Genomic DNA, 10,249 nt, shown 5'->3' with positions numbered 1-10,249 from the left:
TCTAGGATGAATCCTGGCAACGTCACCGTCTGGTAAAATCATCGTTGGTTTTATTTAATCACATCATTCACTACACCACTACACAGAGAAGCATGAAAAAGTCTAGATTATGAAACTAAAAGTCTTACTAAAACTTTTTAAAGGTCCCCCAACTCTAAATTTCCTGAAGTTGTAGTCCATCAAAGGCTGTTGTTGTGTTTTTTTGTTAGAGATAGACGGGAAATCTTTCATCTCCTGCAATTCAGAGAAAGTCCCATATGAGGGTCTTTGATTGATTTGATTCAGGCACTTTGCACAAGAAAATCCAATCCTCAGCTGCACGCATTCACCTCTGAACAGGTGCCTGGAAAGAAGGATTGAATGAGCCTGATTCTGTGGGGGCCTTGTTGAGATGCCAGAAATCAAAGTTCTGCTTGGCAATTTAAGCAAGTGACCTAGTTATCAGAATCAGCACTGGTCTGTTCAGCATACAAGCAAAATGGTTTAAGAGACTGGGTGGTCGATTGGAGCTGAGGATTTTAGACCTTTAAGAACATGGTATTAACAGCAAAAGTCCATAAGTTTAACCCTGGCTTCATTTTCAAATGACTTCAAAGCGTTTTAAGTTATTGAAGACATATGCCTAACCTTATTTGAGTAAATGCAATAATGGCAATCAATGCAACACAATAATTTTAGATTCAGTTTGTTTAATCAGGTCCAGTTATTCTGTGTAGCTTAAAATAGTATGCTCTCTAATGTTTGCTGGGTTTAAAAATGTATTATTTAGTCACCCTCGTGTCCTTTTAACGGTGTATGAGACTCCTTCTTCTGTGGAACACAAAAGAAGATATTTCGAGAAATGGTTTTCAGTGGTTTTGTGTCTATTCGATGGAAGTCAATGCAGGTCAATGTTGTTAATATCTTCTTTTGTGTTCTGTAAAAGAAAGAAAGTCTAGAGGTTTGGAGTAAGGGTGGGTAAGTGATGAAATTTTAGTTTACTTTTACTTTAAAACATCAAATGATCACATTTAATTCAAAAACATAACAGAGGATTTAAAATATTTTTTTGGTAGATGCTATTATAAAATTGTGGAATACATAACAGCATAGTACTGTCTCAAAGTCTTAAAGTCAACATGTTCTCACAGATGAGATGTATCTTCAGATTCTTTGCCGATCAAACAATCAAATGCATGCATATTATTCCAAATTCAGTCATTTGAGATACGATTATTTCACATATTCACAGGTATTATGCCATGGCTATATAGTCAGAAATCTCAAATTATGTGCACAAGCTAATTTTAATTCAAAGAAGAAATGAGGTTGAGAAATGCTATTGACTGTGATTAATGGATTGTGACAGAGATACGTCTGATTGTTAGAAGGTTATAATTCATTTGAAGTTAGAAAATGATAATTTGGACCTCTTCTGACTAAACTAATCAGATTAAGGGCTTATCTTTTCCTTTCATACTCCAGTATTGCCGCTTGTGCTTGTCTACGGGAACTGAAATTCATTTTGTTTACAGTTAATTGGGATTATTAGTTAATTTATGACAATGTGGGAGATAAGATAACTTTACAAGAGTTGTATATATACAATTTGTGTGCAATGTGTTTGTTTACATGCATTTATTAAAAATACACAAAACCAACCCCCAAATCTCAATGAATATGTTCATTTTATGGTTCTTTTATTTTTCGACCATTTACATTAGATTGGGTTTTTTTCATGACAAATGCTGTGATTATGTTTTCGTGACAAATGCTGTGATTATTGCTAAAAGCAAATGTATTTTTATTTCAAAATTATATGTTAAAGGTTATGTTCTCCAAAGAGATTTATTTATTAACAAAAAATATGTCAAATTGAGGTATTTTAGGGAGATTTTTAAATGTTTATCAAACATATTCTATACAGTATACTGTATGAGTTGACATTGCATTTGAGTGAACGACATTGATCTTGCTCTTATCACAGGTTTACACATGAATTAAAATGCCATTTTGCTTCACCTTTGTCTCTGTCATTATTTCCGCTCTAGAGTTTTTTGCCATTTAAAGCTTATCTTCTGTCTCCTGCTGTATGGTTAGGTTCTGAAAAAAAAATCCTTTATAAAGGTATTGTTGAAATAGCCTCATATTACCTTTGTGTTTCATATAAAAATCTGTTTTTTTTTTAAACACACCTTAAATGTGTCTAGCAGCCCCCCATGAAAACAGCACAGGGGACACCGGTTATAACACAGTACCAATAGATTTTTTTAAACAGTAGTTTCATGCTTTGTCCTGCTGGCCATCCTCATGTGAGTTTACCAGAACATCAACCAAAGGGACCAGAACTTGTCTGCTTAAATTCCAGCAGCACCTTTTTCATTTATAATGTTGAAAATGAGAAACCAGAACCCAATTAACTGAACAAAACAAAACCACTGATGCAATCTCTCATGTCAGAACAGAGGCTGCTGTGCTCACTTCTGCATCTCATTCTCTACGTTCAAGACACATTTTTTTGCTGTCTTAGTTGTATTGTAGTTGTATCCCAGAGATGATCTCACGCACCTGCCAGGCCGCTGGTTGGTCTACAGGCATGATTACTGAATGCTTTATAGTTTGCGGAGTTAGTGCCTTTCAAGTTGTGATTCACCAAAATGAAATTCTCAATCCTTATCCATGACCGACGTGAATATTTAGTATAAGGTTCACTTTTACTCCACTGTTTCTCACCTAACCCAAATGACTTATATGTCCTGGTTGTTCATGTAGTAAAAACCTTGCATTTGCACAAGAGTTTCTTTCATTTTATCTGAAACAAAGCATAAGCAAAACAATTCTTTTACCGGATTTAAAAAATATGTGAATAAGACGACAATAAGATCAGTTTTTTATCGCAGAAATGACCCTGATCCGTTATGGCTGCCTGTTGGCTCAGCATGTGTTCTTGTGTCTGTCTAAATTTAAAATTGTTGGTCCATCTAAATGTGTGTCCTTGGACATAATATCACTAAAAGTTGCGCTTGTGTCTCTGTCATTTTACAATGATATATAAACTGTGACAGGTCGTAAGACAGGTCATCAGGAAGGACTTGAACTGTGAAATATTCATAGCAGTCTTTTCTCTCCGTCGTGAGATATCCAGCTCTGTAATTAAGACCTGAGTGGCAGTTTTGGAAATTCTAATAATACCTTTTTGTTACTGTCAGGATCCCTTTTGGTTCATTTGTGCTTCTGAATAATATTATGATGAAATTATGACAGGTGAGCGCTCGGCGGAAATGAAGCTTGCAAGGGCAATTTTAGCATCTTTAGATCTAACAATTAGGCTTTCACAAAACCCATTCTCGTTTAATGAACGTTTGAAGGAAGAGGGGTTTTCTCATCAGAGTTTTTCCGTAAAGAAAAGCTAGGTCACGTAAGATGCCACAAGCGCCTTTTAATACGCTTCCACCGTGCGGTCCGTTTCAAGAATATTTCTCAATGGCAATCAGGCGTAATTTACTGCTTATTCTGCAGGTTTGTTGCGAAGTCGGCAGTCCGCTGGTGGTCACTTTGACAAATTAAGGAAAACTGCAAAAACTAGACCCCAAAGCCTTGATGAAACCCAGCCGTTGCCAAGGCAACAGAACTTGAGCCGCCTGCTTACCAATCTCTTTGTATGTTTCCACGGCAACAACAGTAGATGGGTGGAGAGGGGGTGGCTGTATGGAGGAGTGTGTGAGTGGGAGTGCTGTGTGCATTGTTTATGCACTGGAATTCACTGGTGTGAATCTCTCATATTCAACCGACAGTACTCAGCAGTTTCAACTTGTCCAAACTAATCTAAACGATACAGGAGATATCACACAAGATTAAGTTTTTGTTTATATTAGATCTGTTCAGCGGAGTTAAGCTTGTTTATAGCCTTTATAGCCCACTTAACACAGTTGGTTATCCATATTCATTTGCACCATTCAATACAGCACAAACGTTTGCAACTCTCAGTGTTAAATGGGAATTGACAGTTTCTTTTGTTAAAAAAAGAATATGTGTTTTTGTTGTGATATTTGGCAAGCTTCTGAAATGTTTTGATTCTATTATTGTTGAAGATTTTTTTAAACCTAGGATGAGCATCTGTTAACCGTTGCAACCACCACAGGATGAAGCAGAGCCGAAAAACACTTTTAGCCAGGCTTTATGACACGGAGGTGTATCGATAATCACAGCAAATTGATGTTACTGCGCTTCTCATTATGAGAGAATAGCAAGTACAGAAATTACACAGTTTTCTGCAAAGATCTCGCAGGCTCCGCTCCGCACCCAGGGCCAATAAAACCTCATCCTACTGAGAGATGCTGTTTATCTGAGAAAACAATTAGAAAGGCATTCATCAAGCAAACCGTACTGAGATACAGGTACGCACACACATTCCACATCGGCGTGATATATCTTCTTATTCAAACAAGCCAGGCAGGATCTTATCTCAGTGTAAGCTGTGGAAAAATCTAAATATGGAACGTGAATATAAAAACACAAAACAGCAGATTGTTGGTTAACAGGTACACACTTCATGCACTGAAATGCATAATATTTTCACTACATAAACAAAAGTACTTTTATGGACCTTTTGCTTGTTTGTTTAGATGGTAAAATGTTAATTGTAAAACAAAGATTCACTAACATAACGTACAATTTTGAATATGTTTATTTATATTTTTTTGAATTTAAGTTTTTTTAATTAATTAACAGTTAGTGTATGTTGTAATTATGTAGTGCCAATGTACGAAAGAAATGAAATGTCCTAACTTCAGAAGCAATCTCCTCCGTGTTTGTCTGACTGAGGATTCAAGACACATTATTAAAGCAATAAGCCCCAAGAAACCATGGGCTACAGTGCTGTTATAAAATGCACTGTAATCCACATCTTCGCGGGGTTTATTGCTTTTATAAAACGGTTATTCTGTATGCTTAGTAAGATTTCATGAAGTAAAACACAAAAAATATGATGTAATCATTTTAATAAAAATATATTCTCCCTCCAAACAAAGTAATTCTTCAGAAAACAGGTGTGGCTGCAACAGTGCGGTTGCCAAGCAACACAGACGCAGCAAAGAAAACATATACATGAAAAATATACTTTAAGATTGTGTTGTTTATCTATTAACATTAACATTTATCTATTTTTACACATGAACATTTGCAACTGTTGAAGTGTGGATCAAATATGTTTGGAAGCATTCTTAAAAGTGTTTATTAGATGCATCTGGATGTCGCCATTAATCGTGCCATTGTTGCAAAATGTCTCCAACTTGTTTGCACTCCTCTTTGCTGTAAGAGGAGTCTACGGTTCTGAGATGCGTTTTTTTGGGGCTGTGCCAGAGGCAAGGATATTTCTCCAGCATCTTCGTTCGTTGGAGTTTGGCCGCCAATAAGATTGCAGGGAAGATTCACATTTATGCCCCGTTACTGAAATAATTTCTCTCGCATCCGCGCCGGCATCAGACAGTTTTTGTACCGTCGTGCTTTGCAATCGTTGGTGTAAATGCTCCGTCCCAGATCCTTTACAGATTCGTGGCAACATACATGGCAACATCTCTAGTACACCTGGCATTAGGGGAATTTTTTTTTTAACCTTGTTGCATTGTAACTGTTGTCAATTGACAGCAAATATTTTAATTACATTGAAGGGTGCAGTAACCAGCTAACAGTTACAGTGTAACAAAATATATATTGCTGGCAATTGACAACTGATGATCATAATATCTATCAAGTAAAAAATGTAAACTATCCAAAGTTAAATGAAGTTACCATTCATCCTCTGTGTAATTTGCCCGCTTTGGGTGGAGATGAAAAGGCCGGTGGATTGGGCGGCAGCAAGGACAGGTATCTTTCCAGTGAAGCGACACGACACAGCAGATTCCCTGGCTGCGCAAACATAAATCCCTGTAAACTTATTTTATTTCTTTTGCCGGCTTCTTTGTGTTTTTTGTGCATTCGTTAAAAGATAGCGTTTTCTTCATGGCAGATGATAAATGATTCGGGCTTGAGTTGACGATTAACTTTTTTAGCTCTGCGTCCCATATACAACTGTACTTCAAACCAGCCTTTATTGACCAGACCCTCTGGTGTATTTGGATTTAGTGCCGGAGAGTGGGTGATTTTCCCAAAGTCTACCTGGGATGGTGGGATGATTTGTCATGTTCTTCTTGGCTAACGTTTTTTACTAGTCCAACGAAAACTTTGTTGCTTGTGATAAGCTCAGGATCTTTTAAAGACACCAGTATCGGCTGATCGGTGGATCATTGACGTGCCGATTAATCCCTGCACGTAGGCCTACATAGCTGCTAAAACTTGATGGTTCGCCCCTTCCGTTTTTCACAGTGGCGTAAAACTGACGGAGAGCTTGGTTTAGGTCAGTTTTGGTTATTGTTTTAAAGTCAATAACTAGACCTTTTTACTGTAAACAATGAATAGACCGCATAGTCCGTTCATGAGTATTCACCTCATTTCTAGACTTTTCAATGTCTTCAATTTCTCTTTCATTAATTTCAGCGTGTCGTCTTTGTTGTTGGTCTTCTTTCTCTATCCTGTTCACACCACTCATCCATGCTTAGCCTACCAAATAAATCAAAATTCACGACACAATTTGACATATATTTCGCTATCTGTAGCAAGAGTGGCGCAGTGACTCTTGGTAAGCATATGTAAGGCGGTCAGCCGTTATAAATTGTGATATTTTCTAACGGCTTAGACCTTGGCTCAGCCAATCAAAATCAAGGACCAGAATTGACCGTTTACTGCAAGATAACAAAGTCAGAAATGTAATAACCGCTACCACCGTTCTTAACACTTCAGACCAGTACTCACATTCCTTTTCAAATTGTTTCTTCCACCTCCTTTCTCTGCACTTTCCAGCAAATAAGTAAACATTTACGGAGGGTCTCAGAGCCTTCATGCTCCACTAGGCGCTTTTTTGCATGTTTCCAGGCATTTAAACCACTTGTGAACATGTTGGCACTATCTCAAAAAATGATATGCAAAGCAAAACATACTTCCTTTGGTAGGCGAATACAAAACTCTTTCTCTAGTAACACACATCTCATTCCCAAGTTCGAGTCTGAATAACTTTGTGAAAAGGGATGGTTCTGGTGTTTATACACGCGTTCTTAAGCTGACACGTCTGCATTTTTATTTTCACAAGATTCTGGTCCTTTTTTGCCCCAGTATGCTCACACATTAGAGTCTTTCTATTCCAGCAACCCAGATCTGTACTGAAAGAATCGTTAACAGTGCTCTTGTAACAGGCGTCAGAATCAGGGCCCCTTCTGTGTCGAGTTTTCTCCCTCAGTCACACCCGCACTGCCAGTTCCACCACCGGGCTAGTCGAGGTAATGTAAGATTCTTCTTCCATTTTAGCAAATGCTACATACTGTACACTATCAAGCCCCACAACGGTTGTAGATGTTCCCTCACCTTAGGCACTGTTGTTCAGAAGGTTTTGTTGTTTTTTTGTCACTGTCTTGGTTGTCTTCAGGGCACATTTTAGATCCATTATTAAATCCGTCGCTTTGGCTAGTATCCCCTAAAGGCGGGTTAACGTCAGTTGTTGCGGAGGATGAACTACTATCTCCAGGCTTGAAATATCCTGTAAGTTTGGGCATTGTTTTCAAAAGCTGCCGATTGCGTTGTTAAATCAGTTTGTGCATTTTCCTTTTTTGTGCTTCTTGAAGTCCTCCATTGCAGGTAAATTAAAGAATGCGTTCTAACGAATCAATGGCAACGCCAATGGCGTCAAAGCTCCATAATTAAGGAAATTTAAATTAATTAAGTAATTCTACAAAATTTAAATTAATGAAGTAATTTTTTACTTATTTTTATTTTTAATATTTGTTTAGTGCAGGTCCCTGGGCTTCAGCCACTGAAAGCCTGTGCATTAATGCGCACTTGACTGTACTACATTGAGAGACCTATTTTTGAATTTGACAAATTCACATTTACTAAATAAACTATTGAAAGGATTGTTAATTGTTGGTTAATGTTAAAGGCACAGTCTGACTAGGTAAAAAAACAAAAAAAAATACTGAGGGAGTTTTCAAAACTGTCTCAACACCCAATTCACAAAAGTAATCTTATAAGAAGTATTTACAAGCTATCAGCTATGATTTCCTCGAGCATGTCAGTCTAACGTTATTTAACTTCTACACATGTAAAGAAAATAATATAACCTGCAATATTGTGCTTTAAATAGAAATGTACACATACAAGCAAAAGTTACAAGCAAAAACCTTATTGTAAAGTGTAAGGGGCAGTCAAGTCAGTCAAGGATTATAGCGAGATCGCTCTAGTTGCTGTTAACTGTCATATTAACAGAAACTTTAAAAAGGTACAAGCAGATGGCCCTTTCTCTGACCTTGCTCGGTTAACCCGCGTCAGCCAACACAAGTTTCTTCTTCATCATTGCAGTCTCCGGACGTTCAATTGTAAAGTTCTGTCACCACATCGGAAGACCCACCTCGCCTTTCATTCGATTGGACAATGGGAAAAGGGCGCATGAGGTCAAGGGCTTTTCTGTTCAGAGTTAGTTTTCTTCAACTTCAGGCGCTCAGAGCACTTTGCCAAAAGGCACAAAAGGCGGTAAAAACCGGAGGCGCCCGGTGCACATAAACAGCACCCAAAATGTTCCATGCCAACTGAAAACAAATCAAATAGGCGCATCATACAGCAAGAAGCACATTCTGTCTGATCGGGCCCTTGCAGTTTATACTTTATAGTTTATTTTAAGCAGCTATAACCTTTGCATCCATATACTTCTGATATAATTTATTCACACCCAGCATCCCTGTAGGTAACTGAAGCTTTTGTAATTACTTTCTGTAAAGAACAGGCCTATTAAGGCCAATTAGATCAACTACAGTACATCAACCACACACAACATCAATAAAGCAACATGTACGGTTATATGCAGTATTATGTTTTTTTACTAAATATCAACACAAGTGTTATTCAGGTGCAGAATATCACAGCAGTGTTGTAACTTAGTGTAACAGCAGAAATGCGAGTGTGCTATTGCTTTTACACAACCATTCTGCAAGATTTTAAAGGGATCATATGGTGCAAGTACATGTTTTTCTTCTGGTGTGTTATAATTTGCCCATGCATGTTTTAGACAGGTAAATTGCAAAAAAATTGTCAGAACAAAATATGCATTCTATCTAAAACAGTATTCGACCATACCGTATTCGGGCATAGAGGAGATACAAACATGCGCGGTATGTGGAAAATACAGCGTTTTTTAACCTTAAATCATGTACACACATTGCATTACATTTAAAACAAATTATAATATTCATTTTAGCCATGTCATATGGCTAAAATTCTTTAACCCTTTCGTGCACGAATTGACAGTATGAAAGCAGGCCCGGTTCCTGCCAGGTGCAAAAGGGTGGGCCAGCAGATATCCTGGGTGGGCATTTACCAAACACAGAACATAGCCACAAAAAAATAAGAGTACAGGGTTTTTTTCTGATGAGAATGCGTTTTGGTAAAATTATCCTATTTGTTTATTTCGATAAACTGTAAAAAAATATTTTTCGCAGAAAATGAACTGGAGAAAAAGAGGGTCAAGACAACTGAAAAGACGATCTGCGTTTTTAAAACAGAAACATCGCAAAAAAATCTAAACAAGTTCATATCTAGTTTTAAGCAACACAAAACTAATGTTTGTGAATGTTAGAAAAAGTTAAAAAAAATATGTTCTATGAAATACCCAGATTTTTTATATTAGTTTATTAGCATGCTCTCAAGCTTTCATATTGCTGACTGTCACTATTAAGGTTTGCTTTTGTTGGAATTCAACAACAAACACTATGATTGCAATACATGCAGGATTAAAATGATTTATGATGTTATAAATATAAAAAACAAGCATTCACTACAGAAGACTGAAAAAATAATAATTTGAAAAATAATTATTGTTAATTATTGCCTTTCATATAGTAATTGTGTGCATTTGATTTTACTGATGTTTTAAGCATTAATAAAGCAGTCATGTAAACTGGGCATAAATCGATGTCTGTAGAGTGGGCCAAGAACAATCCCCATCACTGAACAATCAATCCCTTCTGTTTAATCTTGCAAAAAAATCCTGTTTTAATGAATGAATCTAATTACATTGCAATAAATTCTACATCATATCTGCATGTGTTTGTGAGGTTTTTTGAGCGAGCAGCGCGCCTAAACTAAACTTCTTTGCTACCACCTGCAGCATGATTTAGGGTGTTTGAGATGA

Source organism: Triplophysa dalaica, chromosome 17 (genome assembly GCF_015846415.1).
Source record: "Triplophysa dalaica isolate WHDGS20190420 chromosome 17, ASM1584641v1, whole genome shotgun sequence".
Classification (NCBI taxonomy): domain Eukaryota; kingdom Metazoa; phylum Chordata; class Actinopteri; order Cypriniformes; family Nemacheilidae; genus Triplophysa; species Triplophysa dalaica.
Note: the sequence above shows the minus strand (reverse complement) of the source record.